This window comes from Culex quinquefasciatus, chromosome 3 (assembly GCF_015732765.1).
Source record: "Culex quinquefasciatus strain JHB chromosome 3, VPISU_Cqui_1.0_pri_paternal, whole genome shotgun sequence".
NCBI classification, from domain to species: Eukaryota; Metazoa; Arthropoda; class Insecta; order Diptera; family Culicidae; genus Culex; species Culex quinquefasciatus.
Window position 1 is genome coordinate 3,466,168 of NC_051863.1, and position 14,173 is coordinate 3,480,340.

General features: G+C 33.6%; 1 protein-coding gene across 5 annotated transcripts in view; it reads right to left on the reverse strand.

Annotated features, from left to right (window-relative positions):
* Positions 1 to 4,790, reverse strand: part of LOC6038982 — a 38,631-nt gene extending 33,841 nt beyond the window's left edge. For 3 of the 5 annotated variants that reach the window (XM_038263366.1, XM_038263361.1, XM_038263365.1), the window contains exon 1: positions 4,584 to 4,790. The gene's annotated coding sequence lies outside the window, so the exon portion shown is untranslated. Of the gene's footprint in view, positions 1 to 4,229 lie in introns of all 5 variants that reach the window. The other 2 variants (XM_038263362.1, XM_038263364.1) reach the window with 1 other exon arrangement.
* Between the last annotated feature and the right edge of the window lie 9,383 nt (positions 4,791 to 14,173).

Sequence of the window (14,173 nt, forward strand, 5' to 3'; positions counted from 1 at the left end):
ATTATTTTTAAAACATGAACTGTTAATTGTTAAATGAGCTGACTTTTTTTGCAAATCCATTGTGAAACTACTTACTTTTCCGGTTATTCTCGAATGACGAAGCGGTCTTCTTTATGTTATTAGAAATGAAAAAAATAAAAAGTAATAATTTTTGCTCTTATTTTCAGCACTAAAATGGGTTCAATAATTTGGATATTTCAGCATTGCTATTGAAAGCTAATTTTATTGAATATCATTTAAATGTGAACGATGAATTTACTAAAAACATGGACGTTTGACTTAAAATCCCATTCAAAAACAAAAACATCAAAATTTATGCAACGCAAATATTCCTAGTTTTTGTCATCCTTCCTTCAAAATTTTCCAAAATATCAGGAGGCAGCACGCGGTGGCTGGATCAGACTATTATGAACCGAGATTTCCTTTAAGAGATTTATACGTAGAAAGTTGTGATTTACCGGCCTGAATCATAAACTGTATATATAAAAGTATTCTATCGGTGAAAATCGTAGTATTCAATAAGTTTTGTTTTTTTTTTTATATATTTGCTGGCCTTATAGGTGGATCGATCTTTACAAAATAATTGTTTGAACAGATTTGTACACTTAATCAATTTTTTATGCGAACTTCGTTGAACCTAGAACCTTTGGAATTATGTATGTCACTCAAAAAAAAAAAAAAAAACATTTTTTAACGTGATTTTCACCGATAGAATTATTTAATTTATACAGATTATGATTCAAGTCGGTAAAACACAACTTTTTACGTATAAATCTCCGATGGGGTATCTCGGTATATAATTAATTAATTAATGCTAAAAATTTAAATTGTCATTGAAAAAACTTGTGCAATCAATTTTCCACTACTGAGAAAACAATCTTTAAGGTTTATCTTTGCATTTTAAGTCAAAAAGGTACGTTTTAAAATTTTAACATGTTTTTAGGAATATTTTATGAAACTATTATTATTTTGCAAATTTGACTCTATCATAAATGTAATAATGTATAAGGCTTTTTTGTGACATTTTTTTTCTTCAAAATTCTGAAAGTAAGGCTTTCAGTTCTGAATAAGGCTTGTCAACAAACAATATACAGTGGGGGTGGGGGTTCTTTGGCCCAAATAATTAAACCCGTATTTTTTGTTTGGTGATTAGGGTGGTCCTATCCGAAATAGGGTGGTCCATAAAATTGCGTTTTTCGCCGATTTTCGCAAAAGCCACATTTTTCAAAAAATCATATCTCCGGAACGGCTGAACCAATTTTGGAGCGCCACAATTCAAAAGAAAGGTCATTAATTGGGCTTTTATGGAACAATATGTTGAGGTCCAAAAAACTAGCTGAATATTTGAAAAGGTCCTATGAAAATTTCATTTGTCGATTTCAAGGTCTCGGGAAAAGAGCCCATGTTTGAAAATATTTTTTCCTGATTCCTTGTAATATTTTACAAAACATATCAAAAAATTGCGAATTTCCATTAACACGTTTCGGAGTTATGATTTTTTAAACATAAAAACTGGGTTTTTCGACGGCCCGCGCAAAAACGGCAAAATGGCGAAAACGGGTAGAAATCAAATTGCAATTATTATAATCGCAATTACAAAAATTATAATCGCAATTTTTTGATATGTTGTGTCAAATATTACAAGGAATCAAGAAAAAATATTTTTAGACATGGACTCTTTGGTCCCGAGCAAGGTTGAAAAAAAATCTCTTCGAGCGAATAATGATTGTCTGAAGAAAGGCCCTCTGAGTTTGCTTTGATCTCGTTGTTCCTGACTGCCACTTGATCGCTGGGTGTGGCAGAGACGAATAAAAATTTGGCTGATTGGGTTTAGTCATCAACTTGCTGCGATCAAGATCCAATCTTGCCCCTTTACTGCCAGCAGTCATGGGTTGTTACAATCATCGATAGCACTTTTGACGAATGACAGCTAGTCGTGGCAATTTGAGAATAAAGACTATTCTCAGCAGTCTTGTTCGTAGGATGTAACAGGCAGCGATTAATCGCAAAATTAATCATAGTCGCCAGATTTTCAACACTGGTCCCGAGACCTTGAAATCGACAAATGAAATTTTCATAGGACCTTTTCAAATATTTGGCTAGTTTTTTTTTGACCTCAACATATTTTTTCATAAAAGCCCAACTAATAACCTTTCTTTCGAATTGTGTGTGTGTGTGTGTGTGTGTGTGTGTGTGTGTGTGTGTGCAACCAACCAAACGGGACCACGCGGTCTCTTCTTACAAATTGAGTTGTTTCCATGTATTTTTAGATCTACATTCTATACATGCAAATAACTCGCATAGGCATTTGGAAGGTGTTAGCTCTGCCGAGCTTCGGTGACCCATTTATACGCTGGCTAGCCGAGCGCGAGGTACTTCAGCTTTATCGACAAGCCCCGCCCTGAAGAACGTTTGCACCAATCGGGTTCAAACGTTATTTAGAACTTCCGAACCCTTGTCAAATGGACAAGGACCCAGCGCGTATATAATTGATAGTAACAGTATTCCTAATTCCAGTCATAGCTCACCAAGTCGCGAAGGCATAGTGGTTAGCATTTTTGCTTACCAATCCAAAGGACGGGGGATCGAAACCCGACTCGAGCGACTTTGATTTTTCGTTCATGTTCAGAGTTTCATGATTTATATTTCCTATACTTTCTCGTTGGGAGCAGTTGGGAATCGAACCCAGGATCATTCGCTTACAAAGCGAACACCGTGACCAGTCAGCCACTATCCGCTCCTATGAATTGTGACGCTCCAAAATTGGTTCAGCCGTTCCGGAGATGTGATTTTTTGAAAAATGTGGCTTTTGCGAAAATCGACAAAAACGCAATTTTATGGACCACCTTTTTTCGGATAGGATAATTTGGGCCAAAGAACCCCCTCTCCAAATACGAGCCAAATCGGAGCACTTTTGATTTTGAGACTTCCTGTTTGACGTGGAATGGCTGTATACATAGTTTGCTTTTTAACATGAATTAATTTTACTGAGGAAATTTTGGCACTGAGAGAATGTTGAAATAATTACATTAATCGTAACGTTTGTTATTACAGACAACTCATTTTTATTTTTCAAAATAGATTGAAAACTTACTTACGAGGCATTTCAAATTTTTTGAGAAGTTTGGAAGTGTGAAATTGAGGTGATACATTTTTTTTCGCATTGGTTGTTTTTAAAAAAGTAATTTAGATGTGATGTATAGGAAACAAAGCGATCTAAAATTTTTAATTAATTGTAAGTAAGAAAATGATTTGACATTTTCGTAAAAAAATCGAATAGTTTTTTTTTGTGTTGAGTTTTATTATATTTAACAAAGTAATGCCAATTCAAATTTTATTTTTAAATTTTTTTCCACAAAACTATTAATTAAATATTTATTTTAAGGTTTAATCATCCAATAATCTGAAAATGGCCCAGTTGGCTCGATTCAAAAGAAGATCATTACATTTTGATACTGTTTAAAAACTAGTGTGATAGACTGCTAACTGATAACAGTATGTTGTCAAGACATAAAAAATGCTTAAATTTGTATGACCCAATCCTTCCCCCAGACTCACTGTCACCCCCGTCGACGGAAACAATATATTATTTGTTTACAATGCTGAAATTTTCAAAGAATGAGTAAGTTTTTATTTTGTTATTTTTACAATGTTTTGGGGGTAAGCCAAATGTTTATTTTTTCCATATAATGTTTGGAGAACTTTACTGGTTTGTCGAGGCAGCATTAAAAATAACATTCAAGTTATTCATGAAGTCCTCCGCTAAAATTTTGGTCATAAAGAAATATCAATTGATGGTAAAGACTTTCTAGAGTATGCTTTACAATAAATTCAAAATGTGCCGAACATTGTTGAGAGGTTTTACTTAAATTTTCAATTGACATTGATGTTCTGTTCTGCTAGAAGAAGTGATTTCCTCCATTTAATTTGTCTAATTGCCCAACTAATTACAGGCATCCAATAATTTCCCCAGTGGCTACTGCATTTGAGTGCAACCACAATTTTACAAACTCATAAGAGGATTAAATGCTTGCACTCTTTCGATCATTTTGATTGACGTTACTACGTTTACGCACGGATGCAAATTTTAGTTTTTTTTTACGTTTTAATATCGAGGATCAATTTGATACTTCAAATTAAGCAAGCTTTTGGTAATGGGTCATCGACTATGTTCACAAATTTCGTTGTCCTTTTACGATCCAAACTGTGTCCGTTTCATCTCAAGTCACCTGCTGCCAGCCTTGTCACCCGGATACATTGAGCATTCAGGTTGATATCACTTTTTAATTTAAATTCCTTTCTCGCAGCTCTTTTTTTTCCTCCTCCTCTTCCTCATGAGTATTCAATTTCCCTTTGGCGTGTGTGTGCGAGAAGGGGAAAAACTGCTCTCGATTAAAATCGATTCAATGGCTCGATTCGATTGTTCCAGACGAGACGCCACAACGCGATGCACCAAAAATAGAATCCTGGAAACTGTCGCACAATCCCAAAAGGGAAACCCACAACGGTTCACACACACACTAGTTTTCCTCTTTTCCTTCGTGCACATTTCCCCAACCCAAAAAGGGGGGTTTTTCCTTTACCTTTTCCAACAACGTTCACCGGAGAGCAGCGGTTATTTGTTGTGTTGGTTGATATATTGCCCCACCGATGTGGACCAACGTAACAAAATCACACGCGACGTCCAGGTCAAAGTGCGTGAATGTCCAGCCGGGATGGGACAGGACGAAACAAACGGAACACCGCGTGTGTGACCGTTCCGGAGCGCGACATCAACCAAACTGGCTCGATAAAATATGAATGACGAACGGGGAACCACCGACCGCCGCTGGTTCGGGTTCGGGTCAATGGGAGCTTTACTGAGATGAGAAAGAGAGAGAGCGTTTTTATTCCCGAAGAGCGCGACAGAGATTCGTGGTTTTGGGAGAATGTTTAGAGGAAAACATAAAGCAGGTGATTCATTGAAACGAAGGAGCCGTGAGTTGGTGAATCCTTCCAGTGAGGTGTGACTAGTGAGAAAGTGAGAAATGGGAGAATGAGTGACTTTTCTTGGAATTGCATAGACAGGTTGAAGTAGTGGTGAATAAATTGTGTGTGTTGTTGCTGTTGCAAGTAAATTTAAATAATTTTTTCTCAATCTATAAATTATATTTTATGTATTTTTGAAAAATAATAGGCTTTGAGAAAATATAACTTTCAATAAAGCTGGTGATAAATTACGTCGTGAAACTACTTACTTTTCCTGTCATTCTTGAACGACGAAATAGCCTACTTTTTTGTACCAAAAATAACAGAATCGAATAGCAACACTTTTCAAAATAAATGCTGAAAAGTTCTACTTTTCAGCACTCAAATGGATGCTGAAAAGTTGAACTTTTCAGTACTTGTTTCGAAAAGTAACACTTTTAACATTTTTTTGATTTAAACGATTTATTGACAAAATACATGAAAATTTGACATAAAATTTCACTCAGTGTGTGTTTTTTTGGAATTGCAAAAAATGTTGTGTGGAACTCGTTGCAAAACTTGATTTTTTCAGCACTCTTTGTATTTATCCAACTCGGTGAACCTCGAAAATACTTTTTGAACATGCGAAAAAGAGGTGTTTTTCAATAATTTTCAGCCTGAAACGGTGATGAGATAGAAATGTGTTGTCAAAGGGACTTTTATGTAAAATTAGACACCCGATTTGATGGCGTACTCAGAATTCCGAAAAAACGTATTTTTCATCGAAAAAAATTCTAAAAAAGTTTTAAAAATTCTCCCATTTTCTGTTACTCGACTGTAAAAATTTTTGGAACATGTCATTTTATGGGAAATTTAATGTACTTTTCGAGTCTACATTGACCCAGAAGGGTCATTTTTTCATTTAGAACAAAATTTTTCATTTTTAAAATTTCGTGTTTAGTTTCTAACTTTGCAGGGTTAATTTTTAGAGTGTAACAATTTTCTACAAAGTTGTATAACAGACAATTATAAAAATTTTGATATAAACATAATGGGTTTGCTTGTAAACATCATGATTTGTTGCGATTTTACGAAAAAAAGTTTTGAAAAAGTAACTTATTGCGTTTCTCTTTGTTTCGTCTTCCGTGTCTGTCGCGGGTGACCATGAACGGCCATGATCGATGACGACCAACTTTTTCAAAACTTTTTTTTTCGTAAAATCGCGATAACTCGTGATGTTTATAAGCAAACCCCTCAAAATTTTTGTAATTGTCTGCTCTACAACTTTGTAGAACATTGTTACACACTAAAAAATAACCCTGCAAAGTTAGAAAAAACACGAAATTTGAAAATGAAAAATTTTGTTCTAAATGAAAAAATTACCCTTCTGGGTCAATGTAGATTCGAAAAGTACATTAAATTTCCCATAAAATGACATGTTCCAAAAAAATTTACAGTCAAGAAACGGAAAATGGGCGAATGTTTAAAAACGTTTTTAGTATTTTTTTTGATGAAAAATACGTTTTTTTCGGAATTCTGAGTAGGCCATCAAATTGGGCGTCTAATTTTACAAAAAAGTCCCTTTGACACCAAATTTCTATCTCATCACCGTTTCAGGCTGCAAATTATTGAAAAACACCTCTTTTTTCGCATGTTCAAAAATGAAAGGGGTCGTACCGCCCCTTTGTCATGAAATATCAAAAAACGGACCTCGGTTTCGTGATCAGGGACAAAAGTTATCCCTAAGGACAAAGTTTTACCCAAATCGAAGAGGGGTCGGGGCTACTGCTGCGTGAGTTGGCGGAGAATTACCCATAATGATTTCAATTCTAATATTAAAAAAGGTCTGGTCCTTCTTCAAATGTCTTGAATTTATCATTTTAATGAGGGCTGTGCAAATTTAGTTTCAAGTTTTCCTCAAAAAGGTACAAAAATAGTTATTCCTCAAAAAAATATTTAAGTTGAAAATACTAGAACAATCTGCTTTTTTGTATTCTAAAAATATAGTAGAATTTATTTTTTTGCTTTTTTTTCTCAAATTTTAAGTGTTTCAGCTTTTCGGCTAGAAAATCCGAAACAACGCTTTTTTCTTTACTTTTGAAGGGCGTTGCAATTTTTTTTTTAATGGTGACAAAACCGAATCCAACCAAAGAATAACAGAATTTAAAAAAAAATTAAGCCACGCTTTTTGTATTTTTGTGTTTTTGGATTTTTGTATTTTTGTATATTTGTATTTTTGTATTTTTGTATTTTTGTATTTTTGTATTTTTGTATTTTTGTATTTTTGTATTTTTGTATTTTTGTATTTTTGTATTTTTGTATTTTTGTATTTTTGTATTTTTGTATTTTTGTATTTTTGTATTTTTGTATTTTGTATTTTTGTATTTTTGTATTTTTGTATTTTTGTATTTTTGTATTTTTGTATTTTTGTATTTTGTATTTTTGTATTTTTGTATTTTGTATTTTGTATTTTTGTATTTTTGTATTTTTGTATTTTGTATTTTTGTATTTTTGTATTTTTGTATTTTTGTATTTTTGTATTTTGTATTTTTGTATTTTTGTATTTTGTATTTTTGTATTTTGTATTTTTGTATTTTTGTATTTTGTATTTTTGTATTTTTGTATTTTGTATTTTTGTATTTTTGTATTTTTGTATTTTGTATTTTTGTATTTTTGTATTTTTGTATTTTTGTATTTTTGTATTTTTGTATTTTTGTATTTTTGTATTTTTGTATTTTGTATTTTGTATTTTGTATTTTTGTATTTTTGTATTTTGTATTTTGTATTTTTGTATTTTTGTATTTTTGTATTTTTGTATTTTTGTATTTTTGTATTTTTGTATTTTGTATTTTTGTATTTTTGTATTTTTGTATTTTTGTATTTTGTATTTTTGTATTTTTGTATTTTTGTATTTTTGTATTTTTGTATTTTTGTATTTTTGTATTTTTGTATTTTTGTATTTTGTATTTTTGTATTTTGTATTTTTGTATTTTTGTATTTTTGTATTTTTGTATTTTTGTATTTTTGTATTTTTGTATTTTTGTATTTTTGTATTTTTGTATTTTTGTATTTTTGTATTTTGTATTTTTGTATTTTTGTATTTTTGTATTTTGTATTTTTGTATTTTTGTATTTTTGTATTTTTGTATTTTGTATTTTTGTATTTTGTATTTTTGTATTTTGTATTTTTGTATTTTGTATTTTGTATTTTTGTATTTTTGTATTTTTGTATTTTTGTATTTTTGTATTTTGTATTTTGTATTTTTGTATTTTTGTATTTTTGTATTTTTGTATTTTTGTATTTTTGTATTTTTGTATTTTTGTATTTTTGTATTTTTGTATTTTTGTATTTTTGTATTTTTGTATTTTTGTATTTTTGTATTTTTGTATTTTTGTATTTTTGTATTTTTCTTTTTTTTTTTTTTAATTTTAATTTTTTTTATTTTTATTTTTTTTTAATTCTTACTGGCATTTTTCCAATCAAATTCAAATTTCCAACACCTCAATCTAATGTAAAATTTTCTGAGGATTCCAAATATGTCAAAATCGAGACCAAAAAGTGCCGCTATGGAGGCTTACAGGGCAAAAACTAGGTTGTAAAATTTTTGTTAGAGAAAAATCGTAAAACTATGAGAAAAACTGCGATTGGCTAAAAATTTAATACCGTAGGCTTATAGTCCATGAAATTCCATAACTTTTGACCTGTGGGAGTATGGGTGTTGGAGGCTGTTGCAAAAAGTTATAAAGGTTTATAAAAAAAATAATTTTCGACATTAATTTGCAAAAGCTATGAGAAAAAGTCAAACCAATCCTGGATGTCTATAGCACATTTTGAAGGGCTTCAAAAACCATTCAAATGCATCTATGAGAGTTGGAATTGATGATGTTTAACGGAAATGCGAGCAATTTTAAGATTTTTCATGTTTTTGGACCTCAAACTTCAATGCCCGTTTTACCCCACTTCCTTTTGTCGTAGAGGGCTCATATTTGGCAGGAGTTCATCTTATGTATAGACAAACAAACCCTGAAAGTTTCACCCAAATCGGAGTACCTCGATACGACCTCTAGAACAAACCAAGCAATATTTACAAAAACTGCCTCTTAACTATCTCGATAGGAGCAGATGGGAATCGACCCATTCGCTTACAAAGCGATCACCTTAACCAGTCAGCCACGGCCGCTCTCAATACGGATCATTTTAATATTTTATATTTTTTTTCTGAAAAATAATGGATGGCTTCACCTTGAATATTTAACAAAACATATTTCATTAAATTGTTGTCAAAAATCAAAACTTGAAACATTTCACTATTCTGTTTAAAAAAACGAAAGGAATGAAAACCACTTCATAAAATCGCTCCACCACAATGCACTCCTCATTACGTTCACGAAAAAAGAAACTACACTTTTCCACTCGACCAACAACTCTGAAGCAGCAGCAGCAAACAATAATCCAATCCAATCCATCCAGCTCATTTCAGCAGTGCCGTGAGAGAATGAGCCCCGCGCGAAACATAACATAAGCACTCCATTAGTGATTCCGCATTGGATTTCATAATTTGATAAAGCACGGCGGCGGACGTGTCTATTTCTGACGACGACGATGGCGGTGTTATTACGGCGGAAGAGAACGAATGTGCATTACACCACGTCGTCAGAATTGCCATTTTCCACTCACACTCAAGTGTACACACTTGGTGAGTGCGGGGGAGTACAGGTGGATGCTGCGACTTGGGGGAAAAGGGACGGGTTGGATCAGATTCAAGTGGGAACGGGAATACAAGGACATTTGGGAATTAGCATATGTGTCCTGAATGAAATTGCAGGTAGTTTTCTGTATTGAAAAAGATGTTTCGGATAAGCAAACTAAAGTTTTGCATATGAGCCACTTTTGAGATCATCGTCAATTCTGAGCATACAGCATACTTCACTCAAGCAGCACTCGACTAATTCGCACGGGTATCAATTGCCAGGCATAAGTGGACATCGAATCTGCTGAATGGCGCGTTTCTGTTGTTTTAGCTCAGGAGGAGAAGCCTTGCATGGATCCAGTTTCAGGAGGAGTAGCATCCTGCAGGAGGGCCACTTGCCCTATTTATCTACACTCCGTTTGGCGTTGCGTATTTCAATTAAGCTACTGTTGGTACTCGGAAATCCAGCTGGCAACCGCGTTGGGTTCCAATATTTTAGCACAAACACTACGGTGTTCGCGAACCACACCGTTGCATTCCCCAAAAGGGATATGTCCTGGCCGCGTCGAAATCTATCGCCATTTACATCGCGTTCTGCTAGCCGGAAGAGTCGTTGCGTTCCCAATGCAAATAACATGCCGTCTGAAATGATGGGTGGCACGGTGGGTCTAAGAAACTTGTAAATTATATCTACCAAAATGTTTTTTTTTTCAAGTTTATGATTAAATAAAAAAAAAACATTTCCTTACTGGAGCTCAAATTTTGGTGGCACCCCTTTCCACCCACCGCCCTTTTCCAACTGTTTTACACTGACATCCCGTTCCGGGCGCCAAACCTTTCGGCCTCCATCCATTGATCAATTAAAATCTTCTGCTGAGCAGCTCCGGGTTCGGCCCATCGCCGTGCACGGGTAGATATTCGTAATTTTGGCAACTGATCCCAACTGTAAATAAGCGCACATTTTCATGGTTTTCGCGGATACAGAAATCGGAAACTGTGGACGGTGGGGTAAAACGGGCTATAAGAAATTTTTTAGTAGAATGTGTATAAATTTGAAAACTTGGCGCAAAAATATAAAGTAAAATAAAATCGACCTATTTCAATCTCGTTTAAAGTTTTTTGAAAGTACGAAACAATGATTAGTTAGTTCAGTTGTTAAAAAATCAAATTTTAAGATAAAGCAAATAATAGTTTCTCCACTTAAACTTTCCCCCGTCAACACCCCGGTACAATCGCTTCTCCAGCTCCAGCTCCAGCTCAATTCTGCTCCAATAGTGTCATTTACTGTCAACGATCTTGCTTAACACACACGAAGCACACGTGGGGCCCGTTCTGGAATGAATTTGAATGTCTGCCATCATCTACGTTTCCCCCGCTCGGAAATCTACACATATCAGCAGGGTGGGGGCCGAGGTAATTCAACACTATATACGCTCAAACTTGCCCGGCCCAGCTTTCATCATCGCCACCATGGAAATCGACTCGCACATATTTCCATCCAGAATTTTCGAACGTAAAATCATACGGTTGGCATTAGCCGGATTTGGCGGCGCCTCTCTGCCTTTGACGGTACAGATATTATAAACGGATCCTGGAGGATCTCGCGATATGTAGTTGGGTCGCAGCTGCTAACGGATAGTCAAGTAGTCGTTGTAAATTGGGTGATTCTTAAACTACGTTGTTATCAAATGAGTTATTTTAAAGTTGTTTTCTTGCCAATTTCAACTTGATTTTTTAATTGAAGAAAATAAATAGAAATAAAAAGCGTTTAAATAAGTTTGATATGTAATGAGTGCTTGAGGTATTTCTTTTTTTAAAGTTATTTTATCTCGGTCCATACCAGGGCCAAATAACATATCTTTGAGCGATATTTGTAACAGTTTAAGATTACCATGAAAAGTAAAACTTCAGTTTTGATTTTTACTTAATTACAATGTTTAGGTTATTTAGAAAAGGAAACTTTTTTTTTTCGATTTTCCGAAGATTCGATTATCCGAAGTAAAATTTTTCCAAGGCCTTCGGATAACTAAGTTTGGACTGAGTTATGCCTAGATCCATCTGGTATCTTAGGTATGTCTGGTAAGGCCAGATTTTTCAAGTATTTGTCAGAATAAAGATTTATCGTTATCTGATTTGACGGATTTCGACTGATTACAGTGAATATCTATTTAAATTTACACTTTAATTCATCTTTTTTGAGGCCGAAAATCACTTCAACCATCGCAATTTTTTTCACGCTTTTGAATCAATTCATATCCTTCCTCCCATTCCCGAGCAGACGGAAATAACGTGGGAATAACATTTTTTGTTATTTGAAAATACTAGGCCAATAACATTTAATGTTATTTATAACAAGATTTGTTATTTGCCGTTAGGATTTTTTTGTTATTGGATTGTTATTGTAATAACAGACTTAAAACATTTTACGTTATTCTTCGAACAAATCTTTGTTATTCTTTTTTGTTATTTTAACAACTATATATAACAGTTAGAGTTATTCTTCCATTACAAAAAATGTTATTCCCAAGTTATTTTGACTTTCAACCAATATCAGACCAATAACAAATTTTATTATGATACCCACTCGGAAAATAATCTGGTAAATTTGAGTGTCTGGCGCAGGCGGACGTTTGTCGTGCAGTTCAGACACACTTGGCACACTTATTCTAGCCAAGTTTTGCGTAACGCCAGACGAATCTGGCGAAAATCGGGCAAAATTTCAACCAGCTGTCTGGCAACAAAATCAACCGGTTCAATCGGTTGAACCGTGCCCGACCGGTTTGTGTCATATTCGCCAGAAATCATGACAGAATTCTGGGGGAAATCTGGGGGAAATTCTGCCAGATGGCTGGCGCAAGCCCCCAGACGAACGCCAGAAATGCATCCGCCATTTCCGACCGGGTAACATAAACTGTTATCAAGCTCTTATGCAAAAATGGATTTTGCAAGAATATTCCATAACATTTTCTGTTATTTTAACAGTATTTGTTATTGAAATGGCATGAATTTTGTTATTACCGTCTGCCCGGGTTCCCAATATATAATTGTTTAATTTTCGTCTGCCCAATATTTCCACATTTTTTTTCGGTACTTGGCTAGATTTTTGGAATTTTGACCTGGCAACCCTGGTTATTGTATTCTTGTTCTTTTTTGTTTAAATCGAAATTTGAATCAAATTGAAAAGATTCAGGAGGAATTTTACGTCAAAATTATTTATGAAGAATCTACACTTGGAAAAGATAAAAAATGTTTTTAAAAACACATTTTTTTTACAGCGACATTAACTAAAACTTGAGCAACGAAACAATTTCTGCAAAATCGGATTTGTGGTGACATTGTCTGTTCATTTAATTTAATTTATTTCATAGTTTATGCATTACGTGTGTCAAGTGACTATTCTAAGCTGAGATGTAGACTTTCTTTCAACAGCTAATGAATTCAAAGTTGGGAACAGGATTTGCGAGTGCGTAATGAATCTAGTAAATCTACTGAAGCAAAAAAGTATATGAAATTACCTTTGAGAAAGCTAATAGATGCAGGATAGTTAGAAGAAAGGAGGCGTTTCTTATTCTAGTATCACAGCTTAAGGTGGTGATATTTTAATTGTTTTAGTTTTTGTTAGGTCGTAGCAAATAATTTTCAAAGTTTTCGTCGCTTCCCTTTGAAATCAGTCCACAAAATCAGGGGACATTTTTTTGAAAATACTTCAGAATTCATATGAAAATAGATGGCTAATCGGCGGATAAAAATTTGAATTGCAATTTTCAGCGTTCAAAATTGTTTAAAATTATTTTGTTTTTTTTTTTTGTAAAATTCCGATACACAGTACCGCAATATTTTTTTTCTGTCTGTACCTAGATATTTTGAGAACTAATGAATACAAAACAACCGGACTGCTGTAAAATATATTTTAAAACTCTTTTTTCACATAAATTTTGATCCCAGTTCTAGCAAATATAATGTTGGATGAGATGATGAGGACAATCTAGAAAACATAATTACACTTTGAGTAGGGTGGCCACTAGGGTGCCCAGAATATGGGACTTTTCTCAAAACTTCGCTCCACAAGCTGAATATTGTTCCTTCAGCTATTTTAGGACTCTGAGCCAAATATGAGCAATATTGATCAACATTTACACATTTATACTCTAAAGTGAAGTTTGTATGAGAAAAAATAAAAAAAAATCTGGAAAACTCAATATTCTTCCAGTTTGGTCTGCACGGTGCGCTACTTCCATCAAAATACTCCCAAAAGTTAGATACTAATTTGAAATTTAATAACCTACAACTTTGTAGAACATATCAAAGCTGTTAAACCCGATCCTGAAAAGTTACAAGCGATTTAAAAATGTCATTTTTGTATGAAAATAATTTTTTCACCAACTTTAGGCTAGGGTATCAATGGGTTAATCTCAACCAATTTTGCTCAAAATTTGCACAGATGCTTAAAATAACACAAAAACCGTTTTCCTAAATTTACTCCTGTAATTTTGCAATATATTGTACAATTTTCTTTGACATGATTATTTTTATAGA